The sequence below is a fragment of the Camarhynchus parvulus genome, chromosome 3 (genome assembly GCF_901933205.1).
Source record: "Camarhynchus parvulus chromosome 3, STF_HiC, whole genome shotgun sequence".
Taxonomy (NCBI): Eukaryota; Metazoa; Chordata; class Aves; order Passeriformes; family Thraupidae; genus Camarhynchus; species Camarhynchus parvulus.
The window spans coordinates 27,148,782-27,164,272 of NC_044573.1; positions in this window are offsets into that span (position 1 = coordinate 27,148,782).

The following is a 15,491-nucleotide window of genomic DNA, read 5'->3' on the forward strand; positions in this document are numbered from 1 at the left end:
AGGCATTCCTAGCTATACTTGGAAGTTGATCTCTACCATTAAGAAAATACATAGCGACTCTGTGAAGGGGAAAAGCACACTAAAATAGCCTTAGCATATTATGCAATACATTTGCTTTGTATTTAAATGTTTCTTTCTAATGGCTATGCTATTTTTTTTACTGGGAAATGAGCTGAAGCTTACATTTTTGAACAGATAATTCAATCCTTAACCCCATTCCAAACCAAACCCAAATAATAATTTTATAGACACAGAAGATATAGGTAATGCTAGTCAGTTATTACAGCCATGTCTGCTTTTCCAGAAGTTTCAGTAATTAGTCCCATCTTGAATAAAAACATACATTTTGTTGAATATGAGCAGATTTTTGAATACTCATCTGAAAAAAAATGCAACAACTTCCACCAGCCAATTCTGAATTACAATCTTCCATAAAAGGATTTTATATTTGTCTCCAGAAAAAACCCACAACTTGGTCTTTAACAGCTGAGGTCCATCCTGAGCCTGTTCATAACCATTTGGTAGGGCAATGTATATTTATTTATTCTCCCTGCTCCCCTCCCTTATTTTTTGATTGTCAGGTTTAGTCAGGCATAAAAATGAAGCTTTTGTGCAGTCACAATGTCTCGTGATTTTTCATGTAGCACTTAATTTTGTTTGTCTGCAGAAAATGATTGTTAAGTTAGGGTTTGCTCAGATAACAGGACATTTCACTCAGCCATCACATTTTGACATTTGATAAGTAATTAACTAAAGGAAAGAACAGCTGTTAAGAAAATGCTTAGTGACAGCATGTAGATGATTTAAGGCCAATTCAAGAACCACATAAGTCCCATTTAAATATAAAATGTCATGAGATGCACAGTAAAAAATCTGCATGATGTCTTTCCTTTACAGTCTAACAAAGCATTAGCCTTCATCATCCTGAATAAATGAATGTGCCATCAAATACTCCTGTCATCTAGGATGGGAAGCTTAGAATCTTGTATTCTAAAGATCAACTTTATGACAAATAGTAAACACAAAATACAGTAAGTAATTATAAAAGAAGGAAGCTTACTGGATTTCTTTCTTGAACTTCAACAGCATTTTCCTTAAGTTTTGTGCCATAATTTTTGTTGTGTTGGTCAGCTAGAATAAAAGATCAGATAGATGAAAGTTGGCATGTTTGAAATAAAAGTGGGTAGGATGCTGAGTATAATCCTATGGACAAGACAGAGAAGAGGAAAAAAGAATGAGCAACAAGGGAAAAGCGTGACAGAGGTTGCAGATGACTAAAGAAAGCAGGTTTATGAATGAAAAGAATTCTGAAAAGTCAGCTGTCCAAAGCAGACCACAGTTTTGGCAGATCTCACATCCACCATTACTGTAACTTGCACAGCATATAAACCACACTGATTACTGATTCATCATTCGTTTAATGACTACCCATAAAAGCAGATTATTAGTTGTCATAATATAGATGGGAAAGAGAGAATTTTGCTTGTCTAAAGATACCTTCTTGAGGCTCTCCTTACCTGGACCTTAGCCACGACACTTAGAATGGTATTAATAGACTTCTCTTGGCTCTTGAAGCATTTTGACCTTAGATGGCCGTGGAAGTAGGTAGAGTACGTGCCAGCCTACAAGCTAGTGAGCATCTGTTGCATCCTGCCATTACAAATACTGCTTCATTGATGGGATTCCAGGACAAGGGTTCAATTGCTGCTGGTTAGTAATAGCTGTTATGTGTGCTTCAAAAGAGAAGTAAGAAAGAAGGTACAAGCACCTTAATACCACACCCAATAGCCACCAATTGCAACCAGCTTGCAGCAGCCTCCTAGAGAAGTGGCAAGGCTCGCTGTCGTTCTCTAACACTCACAGAGACATTTCTATATGCATTGGCATATTCAAATATATTGGTCCCCTGAGGGAGATAGGAACAAATCCTTTTAGAGGATGTTTTTAGGCCACATGGGTATGGTTTGTAAATTATACGTCTTCTTCATCAAAGAAAAGGCCAAATGGTCAGGCAAGGTCAAGGGGGAGATTACTTTCGGCTGTTGGGACAAGGAAGAGTAAGGTTTCCTGCTAAACTCAAGTTTCTGGTGTGCTGGGGAGAGCAAGCAGCAGAGCTACTGAGGGAAGACAGCCATGGACATAATCCACAGGCCACGATGCCACTCAAGAGGTGAAACAAACACTGCAGTGACCAAGCACTTAAAAAACAAGTTTCAGAGGCTTGCAGAAAGGAGCTGGAGTGCTTGAGGCAGGAGCCTGACAAGCATGGCAGTCATAGCTGAATGCTCCAGGCTGTCCCTGCTGCATGTTGGCAGCTGAGCTGCTGGGGCAGCACCCATCTGACCCTCAGCAGCAGCTGCAGGGCTGGCCTGGGACTACATGGCTGCTCCAGGGACCTGGTGATGCCTTCAGTGATGAGCAGGAGGGAAGGGGAAAAGCATAATCAGACTGGTCTTTGGAGGCCCATGATCCTTCTCACTGAGCTGAGACTTGGTTGAGTAAGAGCTAACAGAAGATTGGGCCCTTAATTTTTAAGTCCAGCAAATTTGACTTGGGGATGATTAAGTAAAGGTGATTGGTGAGAAAGGTCCTTTCAGACACAGGACCCCAGAAAGAAATCCCAGGAGCCCTTAATCCTGAGTCACAGACCCTTGGGATCATGACTGTTAAAAGACTGTTTTGGAGGGAGGGGTTAATTAAAAGAATATTGGAAATGTTGAAGGGACAAAGAAAAATTCTTACATGTGGAGCAGCTGACATTTAGCAATAGGCCTGAGATTGCTAATAGCACAGAGCTTTCTCCTAACAGTTAATACCAGGATAAGGAAAACATCTGGAAAGTAGGACTTGTGTATATTCTGCTATGTTTATAATTCAGAATTAATATAGAACACAGAGCTATTGCTTTTACAAAATCCTTTTACTGACCGTAACTGTATTTTAAGCCATTCCCAGGATGTTGATATGCATTTATGAAATTGAAAAGCCAGCCCCCACGCACAGTGGCACTGCGCTAGTGCATCAGTTTGTGCCATTATGGTGATGATGATGATGAAATTTAGAAGAGGAGCAGTTGCTTATGAGATTACTTAGGGTATACAATGAAAAACCTCAGCACAGATGCCATTTATAACTAGTTGTTAGTTTGAGGTCAGACGAGAACATTTCTGGCACAAAACAGCTACACAGCAAAATAAACACAAAGTGTAAATGTGCTCTCCAAATCAGCAGCCAAGCAGCTCCAGTTTGTCCATGAAGCACTCCAGATTCTGGCTGAAATTTCAAGGCTACAAGTACAACATTAGAAGTGTTAGAGATAGTTTGCTGCAAATTATTGTATAACAGCAGTATCTGTAACTCATTTAGGAAGTTGCTGTTTACTCAAAATATCTCTCCTACCAAAATAGGTTACCTGGCATGGAGCAGTTAATGAGATCCTAAAGGATTTTCAAATAAAAGGTTAGATTTTACTTAAATGAGAGCGTCTGTCCCATGATAATTGGTATTAATACAATCCTTTGCTATACTTTCAAACAAACACTGAGGAACTGTAGTGATGTTTATTTAATTTTTTAAAAACACTATTTTATCTAGAATTATAAATATGGTAAGGCATAGATAACTCAAGATAAAAACATACCATTTCTCATTTTCATCAGATATCTAGAAATTAGTGGCACCTTAAGATTGTTGATCAGCAAATAGATTTAGCCCAAAAAGGTAAAAGGGCTCTCTGTCTACTGCAAGAAATACAGCCAAGACCATGGCTGAGTTAGGTATGGCAGGCACAATGCAGAATATACACAAGCATTATCACTGCTGATTGTGGTTTAAAAAAGTAAATTAGCAGCCGTAATAAATTGTGCACGTTTCTGTAGTAATCATTGTATATGTGTTTTCCCAGAGTCATTCCCAAGTACATGGAACCTCTCAGGATACATGTGTTAATAAATATTCTGCTAATAAATTGTAAGAGGGGCGTCATTAGCTGTAGCTCCACCCTGTCTTGTAACTCTAAACTTCTCCTAATCAAAGATGACAGATCCTCAGACCTCATAAAAAACCTCGGAAGGAGCATGTTGTCCTGGAGACATACCTAGTTATGCCAAGCTTGAGGAGGTCCCAAAAATGCAAAAAGGCTTGTTGAGGGAAGCAACACCCACATTTTCATATTTCAGCTGACATCCAGCTGAGTGCTCTCAGCAGTGTTGTTTTCACTTTTTTGTTGTGCTGGGGGAAGAGCAATCTGCCAGGGCTCAGCCTACTCACTGCCTTCTCTCTGCCAAGTTTGTTCCACAAGGAATATGTGGGCAGGGCAGCAGGGCTGCAGTCCAGCCAATCCCTTACGTGCCCGTGTCCTCAACAGGCGGCTGCACAGAGGGCACTATGCCACAGACACACCATAATAAGTATCAGGGACTGGTTCTCATCAGACCGTAGCGATATTTGAAGCACAGTCTTTTCAGTTTCAGAGCAAAGACTGCCACTGTGGGCTGCCTGATTGTAAAGTTAATTAGGAGAAAATGTCCAGTTAATTTTGATATTTTACTTGCTCCATGAATTATCACCTTCCTTTATTTCAAGCAGCCAGCCGGAATCACTTGCTGTTAAACTGATGGTTTTCCTTTTATGGTTTACAGATTTTGTGGCTAATTGTGAAGAAAACCATTTTTGGAATGCCTGGGCAGTACAAGCGTGAATCACAGCAGCAAGCCATTGCTTCTGTCTCCCAACATGTATCATGGAACTATTTTCTTCCATCCCTTTTGTAGTACAGTACATTCTACATAATGAATCATTTTCATGCAGAAATAGAAACAAGTGATGACTATGTTCACTTCACAACAGAGAAGAAAGGACTGGCATCCCATAATTAAATCTCCAGGTTTAGTGGCATTGTAACTAATTGCTGCACACACGGCCTTGAGTGTCAGCTGTAGGGAGGTTAATAGACCCCTAACACTTGTTTCCTAACAAAATATGATTTTTTAAAATGTCAAATTCTGGTCCTTGGGGAAGATTCAAAGTAACACATTGATATTTAGTGCCATTTTGGATGTTGTAACACTGATAATGCCATACCTAAAAGCAAAATGAAATGCTGCTGTTCATGACACTGAGCTACCTGCCTACCATCTCTATGAAGGGAATGAGGGGAACAAAGCACCTGGGAATTGGATGTACAGTCTACAGCATTCTGGGGTGTGGGAGGTGAGATGCTTCGTTCAGGCACTTTGTTCGTCTCTTCCATCAATCCTACCTGTGTCACACACAGGTGCTGCTGAGTTGTGTCTCCATGAGCTGCTTGGAGCCAGGAGCATAGTTCTCAGGAGTAAAGGGCCAAACCTGACCTAGTAATCCTGCTGGGAGGCTGGGAATATTAACTCATGCTTATTGCCCTCCTAATGTGGCTGCTTGGGTTTTCTCCAGTCTGCAGCACTCACCTGCTTGGGATGTGGGCAGGCAAAGCCTAATCCTTCCTGCAGAAGATCATGTAGGGATTCCCTTAGGTGCCTAGCTCAGCTCACAACAGATGTCCATTTTGTGGAGCATAGTAATGACTGGAGAGTTTGCCATTTTCCAGCTGCTCAGCATGGCCCATCATCTGGTTCTGCTGGAAGAAGAGACTGCAGTCACACTTACATTTTCAGTCTAGCAAATTCAGTCAGGTAAACTGAAGACGCCAGCTTTTAAATCCCAGTCTCTCTGTCTGAAGTGACTGCCCCTTCTGTAATACTCCAGTGGTAGGGTAACTTGAGCATTCTTCAGTGAGAATACATCAAGCTGCAGGTTTGGGCACACTTTAATTTTTTGCTTTTTTTTCTTTACTGGGAGGAGTGTGACTAGAGGGCTATTCTGTGGGGTGCCAAACCCACAGATGGGAATTATAATTACACAGTTGATATTGCCTGTGCAGTGATAGTTGACAATTTAATAAACAACATACACAATATACTGAATGGAGTAGTAAAATGGACCTGCAGTAGCCTTGAGCTTGATCTCTTGCAGTAAATCAGGAATTGTATTACAGAGGCCAGAGAAGTCACGCTCCTACTGAAGAGATTAGAGTTGGCCTCAATACTGAAAGGGCTGAAGGCATTTTAATTTTATGGAATTGTAATTTAAGCAAGAAGGAAATTTTACAGATTTTTTAATGCCACATGGACATGATATGCATTCATGGACATGGACATGGGTGCATTCAATGCACTCACTCCTGTTTTCAGCAGCAGAAATAGTCATCCTTTGGGCTCATCTACAATCTGAATTCATCTTAGCCACACCACCAAAACACACCTCCTTGTAAATCTGGCAGATACTCTTAGTTCTTTTAAACCCTTAGAAGGGAAGAAATAAAACACTGTTTATCTTGTCTGTTTTTTAGAGGATGGTTAACATATATTGCTTTTCCCTATGCACACCAGAAACAACCTTCAAGGCTGAATAATCACAAAAGGAAACACTAAAGTGTTTTAGTAGCCATCTGAAGATATTTTGGCTGTAAATCCCATAAACACGAGCTGATGAGCTGCCCTTTTTTCAACAGCCATCTCATTGCAATTAAAAAGACAATTCCTGCAATACTGTTCTTTGCAAGATGTGCTTAAAACACCAATTCCCTGGTGTGCCGCAGAGCACAAAAGCCACAGGTCTAAGTCATGGGGGTAACAGGACCTCCCACATCAGCTGAGATGAAGTTGCTAATGATTGTCAGGGTATTAATAGATGAACTTATCACCCCCTTTTGCAACAATTTAAGGAGTTACTAACACCACATTTGTGGTTGCCATGCTCACAGTGATGTCAAGAGAACATACTCAGTGCCTCAACAGCTTCAGTGTCAAGTCTGTTGGTTTAGGTAAAATTTCACTTCACCTGCAGTTTAAAGCAAGAAGCAGACTGTGGCAGTGAAGCATCTGGGGCAGGGCACACCTCCTATTCTGCTGGTTTTGCTGTGGAAAGGGGCAACTTCCAGGACTGTCAGTAAGTGGAGGACATAACTCCATAGGCCACCACAGAGCCATTCACTGGATCTCATTTAGCAGTGCCTCTCTGGCAAGTTCGAGTTTATTTAAATAAGGCAGCCCCTCATAGCTCTCTGGATTGCCAGCTCAGCTAGTGCTAAGCTGATTTGAATTACTTCTCATATGCTCAGGTCACACATAGAGCTCCTATGCCTCAGCAAACACACGTCAATTTATGTACATGTTTTGCATTTCAGATGTCCATGAATATTTTATTAGTGGAAATAATCATTTGCATAGTACTTACTGAAGTAAATTTTTGAGGTTCTCAGGACTGCAGAACAAAGCAAACCACCTGGACTGAAAAAGAAGCAATTATGGTGACTTAAGGCACTTTTGACATAGTTTCTGTTTTATCAATAATGTCTACCAGTTTTTACTTTAAAATAACTGGCTGCTATTATGAGTACACTCAGACAGTGTAGCCAAATTTACTGTAAAATAAGGACCCATGTACATGACAAGGCGTGAACAAACCAGAGTGTTTTTCTTCAAAATGGTTGGATTTTAGATAGCTCTGGTCTGAAAAGATTTGCATGCACAGTGATATCTACCAGGGTTGTGTGTCTGCAGAAGCCTTATTTTCCAGATGCTGAGTGAGGACAGCATCTAAAGTAAATTAGTATTTATATCCCAGTTCAGCAAAGTTCATGCTTGATTTTTAGCATAGGCTTCACCTCTTACTTAAGTTAATCACACACTTAACTGCTTTATTAAATGGGGATGAAATGAAGCATATCCTTAAGAACATACTGTATCAGGACCTACCCCACGGATGGTCAAGACTGAGGGCTTGATCCAGACACCTCTGAAATCAAAAGGAGATTTCAGTGGCCTTTAGTTGAAGCACATAAATGGGAGTCACAGGTGTGCTTCAATGTTGTAGTACATAAATCAGTGTTCCTATCCCATAATTTTCATCTGATTTACTTGCATGCAAACCTAGGAGCTAGAACAGAGCTGAGGGTTTAATGCCCTGATATACTGTTAATACCTTGGAAGCAAGTCAGCAGGGACAGCACAATGACAGGACCCTCAAGGTACCAATACTTCCCAGACTTCCACATGACAGAGAAGAACAATATGGTGGAACTGAAGGTAGAAATTGACTCGTGGGTATGGCCCATCCTCTTGCATAGGTATTTTTCAGGGTTCTGTTCTTGCTTAAACACAGCTCCCCACAAAGCTAAGGCTCCACTGATTTTCTAAAGCACTTTTTATAATTAAGTAATTGCACAAAACTACTATAATAGAGAATGTTTTGGAGGAAAAAACCAGCTTTAAGATAAAAATTAAGACTTACATATTAAAAAACAATAGAAGAATTATAAATGGCAAATAGCCAAATACCTCTTTGGTAAGTTAATTCAAATTGAGCTGAGAATGTCAGATTTATCGCTGTGGGTAGCTTGACTGAGTGGCTCAAAATTCATATGCCACTTTTGTTTTCATCTCCATATTACTGAGATTGCTGCACTGTGCCAAACAAGTAAGCCTGGAAAAGAATTTCCTTGCTAGGATCTACTTTGAGGATGCAAGTTAGCAGAGGAGATAGACCCTCTCCATGATGAGTGAATTAGAATATACACATACCATGAGCATCAGTAAGGATCTGCAATGGGGCTGTTTTCTGCATGGCCACAGGTTCATGTAGTCTGTATTCAGTAGTCTTCTGTAGGTGCCCTGAGCAGTCTTCTAAGCTTCACTGAAGAGGAAAATAAAATCTCTGTTCAAGAGGTGAAAAGCTTTTTTGCTGTGTACCTGTCACACTAGACAGTCTCCTGTTCCCTATGCTGTCTCAAGCACAGAGATTCAGGACTGAGTACTGCCCACAAGGATAGACAACTTCTGAACAGTGGAGTTAAAATGAAGTTATCTCACAAGAATGACTGTGGACCCAAAAAGGTCAGAATAGCTGGAGTTCACCAAACAATTAAACACACCAGCTCTGTATTTTGAATAAAATAAGACCATGAGGAGAGAGGAGCAGCAGAGTCTGTGATTTTCAGAAAAATTCAAAAAGTAAATAAGTAGATTTATTTGGAGATTTCTTGCATCCACAAAAGGGAGACTGGTGGTGAGAACTGAAGAAATAGGACTAATATGAAAAAAAAAGTGTACCTTTAACTACAATGCTCAAATGTCTCTCTGGGGGAATTAAAAAAAGCGAACCAACCTACTTCTGTTCATGAAAATTGTGAAAACACAAAAGCAAAATATTCTGAGGAACATATTTTAAATCTCAGATGGTATCCTCCACTTGAGTTGGGCCTTTTTTCCTCAAAGAGGAAAGGCAGCTTTTAATTTGCCAATCATCCTAAAGGGGAAAATTTAATCGTTGATCTAGTTCAACTCTAGCAGACATTACAGGTCAAGTTTAGCTACAAAATTACAATTCCTAGAACCTCCACCCACTTACACTCTGAGAGTGAGCCACAGATGTTTCTCATCTGTGCATAAATGCTTACCTTGTCTTTACAACATAAGGTGCTGGGATTTCTTCAGGGTGCTTTTGAACCAGTATGTTGCTAACACTGTCCCTGTCATACCTCCAGAAATAGGAAGAGAGCACACAGAAGCACTTAGTAGCAAGATGCAAATTTGTGGTTTACAGATAGATAGACAACCTTCCTCTGCCTTCTCCTTTGAAACTGTGTGGGCTTCACTTGTTGAGTTGGGCTTCTTGCAGGCAATGGCACATGGCATAACTACCATTAGTATTGGCTGATGGAACAGGTAAGTTGAGTTTCTTGTGCAGTTTATTCTCTAAAGGCAGATTGGAAAAGGAAACTCTCTATTTGTCTCTATTTTAATTAGTGAAAAGCTGATGAAAGCACAAACCAATGTGGCATCCTAATTGTTTCATCAGTGAAATTATAAATAGATTCTTACAAAAATTATTGAAATAGCAAAACAATCCAGAGCTACGAAAAGCTGACACAAGCTTCTGGTCAGCTAGAGAACAGGCTAGAGTATTCTTCAGAGTTGTACTAGATAGGAAGTGAAATTTTGCCCTTTGGTATGATTGGCAAGTTAGAATCTGCCTTTCACCTTTGAAGAAAAAAGGCCCAACTCAAGTGGAGGATACCATTTACATGATTCCTTTCATCCTGCTAAACAAACAGTGAATGGATGTAACTCTCAGCAGTTTTGGTGAAAACAGGCTGCTTTGGCTCAGTGCAGAAGAGAGGCCTGAACACATAAACATACACATTTGAATAGAGGATGCATTTCCCCCATGCTTCTGATAGAAAATTTAATTGCATCAGATGTTCTCTGAAAACTGCCAGTTTGCTCAAGAACGTTCAGCATATTACCTCAATAACTGCTTGCCTACATTTCACAGACAGAATGCAATGAGGTACTTTTCTCTCAAATGCAGATGAGAAATAAGGTCTCAGGCTTGATAATACTTCCAATCTGCTTCACAAGCAGATGACTGATTTTAATTATCTTTCAACTGCTAACATGGAAGCAGACTTATCTTTAGATAGAGGCAGCCAAGAAAGCAAGGACAATGCATATGAACCCCTTTCCTGTTTTCCCCAGTTTCATTGCTTGGGTAATGAAGATTACTTTTTAAGAAGAGAAAAACAGCAAAAGCATTTTTTATATCTCTTCAGTAGCCAAAGAGAATTTATCAGAATCTTGGCAACAACACCCATGTTCAAGTGTAATTTATGCCAGATAAATGATAAATGTACATCATGGCAATTTAGGGATGTCCAGCTTGGACAACATGAAGATGTCTTCAGGGTATGTGGAGATGGGTCTCCTTAGCCAGTGCTTCCTTGGGGAAAGGCAAAACCAGGGAAATTCAAGGGAAAGCGAAAGCTGACAGAGGAGAGATTACTTCGTAGCATTCCTTCCAAGGCCCAGCAAAGAACCACAAAAGGATTTTAAAGGTTTTAGGGAAGCTACTGCCTGCAGAAACCCTCACAGCATCAATCCAGTTATGCTGCTGTGCTGGAAGGGCATGGAAAAGCTAGCAGAGAGGCGTAACTTCCCTTCATGATTAGCCTGGGCATCACAGTCCATTTCAAAAATGAAGGAACTTGTCCTGCTGGTAGAATAATGAATCATTAAAACAACAAGAAGAATTGCTAAAGTGCTCCTTTGCTCTTGGCTTTCAGATGAACTTCCAAACTGGCTTTTAATCTGCCTGGTGGGGATGACTTCCTCAGAGAGTCAACAGAAGACAATCCTCTAATACTTTTTATCTTGGCAGCCTTTTAAAGTGCAATGCATGTATAAATAAATGCCATTATTAACTCCATGGAAAAATGCCTAGCATTCTCAGAGTTGAAAATGCAAATCAATTATGCAGTGTCTTAATTCTAGCATCTTTAAAAAAGGAAAAATTCTAATGACATATTACATTGCTTTGTGAATCAATTCCAAATTATTGGAAATTGTCACACATCCCCATTCATTAAAAAGCATTACTTTTAAGCATATTCAAGACATTTTAGATCAATGTAAAGACTACACTGACCATAGAGCTTTAGAGTAGACCTTAAATTATGATTTTCCTAGTCTGTCTGACTAATTTGGCAGCAATAAAAGACTGCATTTCCACTTCAGACACAGGGAGCTTCACAGGTCTTTCAAAGGCCTCAGGTTTAATTAGTCTTTGAAAAACAGTGGTTATTTAATAGGAAAAAAATTATGGTAGTCAGAGTCTTAAAGACCTTAAAAATAGAGGGAACTGTGAAACCCCACAGCCTTCCTGGGGTTGCAAATCTTCTAATGGTTCAGGAATCACAACAGAGTGGGAAGATGGGAGAGAGCTGATCCTCTTTTTCCCATTTTATTTCAAGAGCTGTGTATCTTAGCAGGGTGAAAAAACCTCTCTACTTAGTTTAAAAAATAAATTAGCTGTCACTCCAGAAAGAGACAACTTCTCTGCCATTCCAGGCACATAAAAAGCTGGCAAAAATGCCTTCTCTCAAGAGCCATTAGTAGCACATTTCTGGCTGCCAAAAAGCATGTGCATTTTAAGAAGGTACCACAGGACCAGGGATGTGCTGTAGTGATGATGCAGTCAGCAACTATCCAAATTTCAAGCCTGTCAGACCTGGAAGGAAGGGGTATACCTGTCTGACCTCTGAGGGGTTGCCTTGTCCCAAGGAGCCAGCCAGCACAAGACCGGGATACCTAAATGACTTAAGGGAGAGGTACTGAATGGGGAGCTGGTATTGTTTGCTGCTCAGGGTGTCAATTACTACTGATAAGAGTACTGGTTTACTAATAGGGAAGTTTGACTCCTGAGCAAGTCCATGCCTACCCGAAGGTCTGATCTGCAAGATGAAGATTGTGTAATTGGAACAATCTAAATTCTCCATTCCAACTTTGGGGGCCATTAGAAATGTATAAACCCAGCTACCACCCTTGCCATTTGAGAACACTCTGCAGAAACAAGGCAGGGGTTCCAGCCCTAGAGTGTTGCTATCATTCAGAAAATAATGGTGGATTCATCTTGTGCCAATTATTAGACATTTGCATCAAACTTTTGTCTTCCTCTCATGCTATCCTCCTAATTTTATATTCTTTCACCCCCTTTCTTTTCCTTTTTTTCACTAACATTTCCTGTTTAGTTCCTCTTGAAAAAGCCAAGTACCAGTATGCAGTCACTGCAGAATGCTGCACGACATCCTGTTTGAATGGCAGGATCTTGGAGCAGGAACTATCTGCTACTCTGCAGACATACAGCACCCAGTAAAAAGCAGACCCATTCTTCAACAGCTTGAAGTTGAACCTCTCAATAATGTCATCAGGAGCTATTGTGTTACATCACCCAAGTTGTGCAGGGAATACACCTCATCTTTAGGCTATTACTGCTAAAGTCATCTTTACTGAATCTTCTGTGTCTAAGGTGTCCCAGTCGATCTTTGCACAATCTCTTGAACTGTATCTCAGGACTCTCAAGTTCAGGACACTGAAATAAATGCTCTCTTCTCCATAGTTCATATTTGAAAAAGCCATAGGAGGTATTTTTCTAAGGAGCAGGTAGAAGGGAGTCAACCATTTCAACAGGCAATTTACATCATCCAAAGATGACACTATGACATCAGACTTGCCCTTAGAGGAAACTGGACAACTAAGGTCCTCATCCCTACTCTGGTAATTTCTGTATTTTCTTCACAAACTTAGTGTAAGTCCTAAAGCCCCTTCTTTTTTAGTGTATACACAGCTGTCAACAACTGAATTCGTCAAAAACAGAGTAAATAGATAACCTGACAAGTTAACTATTCTTGTAGGAGAGAACATTTTTTCCAAAGCCAGAAACTGGAGCAGATATAAGCCAGTTCTCCTCATTCCAATCACAAATATGTACTAAATTATAAAGGGAGTTATAAATAGAAAAGAGAACTCTCAAATTCTCCGTCATCTCTTTCTCCATCCCAAAGACAATTCAACCTCCTTTCCAAGGTTCTGTGAAGCATAGGTATAAAATGCAGTACACAAGTTTCAGAATTGTCCCTTTTGGTTGATGACATCTTTTTTCTTTATACTCACATTGCATCCCCCAGAAAATTAATATACATTGCCACCTCAAATACCTACTATTCTCATTGGTAAAAAAAGATTACTTTTCAAGACTCAGTTTTACAGGAGTTTTGCAGAGCTGAATGTTTTTAACTGAGAAGTCTGATTTAAAAAACTGAGTTAAACTTAATTGTCTATTACAGCATGAAGACTTCCATAGAAAAGCAATTTTTAAAAGCAGTATTTGAAGGAGAAATTTTCAAGTGTCTCTAGTGTTTCCCACCCACCACCACTGGAAGATTATGGGAACTCCCCTTAGTTACTCAACAGTTCGCAAACCAGTTATTCTCTTAACTGGACTGAGTCCAATAGACACAGTATAGTCACAGAAGTGACACACACAAATGCAGGAAAGCAGTAATTTTATTACTCGTGGTGCCCAGGTTGTTGGTGAACAATTTCTGAGAGCGGCCCACTCTGCCAGAGCAGCAGACACGGCTGCCTTAGCCCTGAGAGCCAGAGCACCCAGAGTGCATTGCCTGCAACGGGGCCAGCAGCTGCTCTCCTGCATTACCTGCTTGTCCACCTTCTAAGCTATAGTATCACCCAAATAATAAGACTGATCTTATTAGCAGGCCCTTAATCCTCACTAACTTTCTCCTTTAGCCATTAGCTATCATTAATTTATTAAATGTTATCCTGACAGGCTGCAAATTGACCAGTTACTACAATTACTCATCCAGCCATGCATTTCCCCCATCAAAACTCCACACAAGTGATTATGAGCAGCTTTTTCAGGATGGCTCACCTACAACCCTGAGGTAGTGTCTTACTCCTGCCTGGTGATCCTAACTACTAGGGAGTGTTAGAGACCTACTCTAAAACTTACCAGGCTGTGGCATGCAACTGTGGGTCCTCTTTCACTGGAAGGGTCCCAAGAAGGTAGGGTTGGACACAACAGTAAGCCCAGGAAACTAGCAGGAGCACTTCTGGGAATCATTTAGCTTGGCACCAACCTCTTGAGATCACCTAGCCCAACTCCCTGCTCAAAGCAGGATCTGTTGGAGACATTTGCCCAGCATGTCATCAGTTGGGTTTTGAATCTGCACAGATTCCACATCTGTGTTTTACCACTTCCTGTAAAATAAGTGTTTTGTCCTGTTCAAAGAGAGTATTTTCAAATCTATGCCCATTTCCCCTTGTCAGTGGTGCTACTAAGATTAATCTGGCTGTCTTCCTCCTCTCAGGGATCACTAGGATATCCCCCTAGGCCTACACAGGGAGAAGTCTTTGGGCCCAAGATTTCCCACTTCAATGTCCAGCTTGGACTAAAACACCACCAGCTGTTTTACTGCACTGCTGCGCCACAAAGGCTTTTGTTTTAGCTGGAACAGAACATGAGAACCTCCACACTATTTGACAGGATGATGGATTGTCTCTTGTAAAGCTATCAAAAGCTGAACTTGAAACGTCAGAGTGTTCCTACACACACACACACACACAAACATCCAGAAAACTGCCTAGAGTGACCCAAGGTGTTTCACAATTGCAAAAGCACCTGCAAGTGCACCTCAGCCAAAAGGTTCATGACCCATGCCATTAGCTTCCACCATACTTGACTTACTCTGTCTCAGAAGACATTCTTCCATTAGCAGAAAGTACTGTAATCTACCACTCCCATCCTGCAGTTAAACAATTAAGTAAACAGGGCTGTAAGACTTCAATTACTGACCTAGAAATCAGGCATTTCATTTACATAACAGCAACATGGACACTCACCCTAAACAAAACCAGAAGCTTTGATTCCTGACACTACAACACACCAAGCAGGGAACAGCTAAAGTGACTGTAAATAAAAGTGGCCTTCTCACACATTCATCTTGACAAAGGCCAATCTCTTGGCTAAGGCAGTCTTTCATCATCCTCGTGGGTCCCCCTCCTAACTCAGAATGTTGGGATATTGTGACATTCCACTGG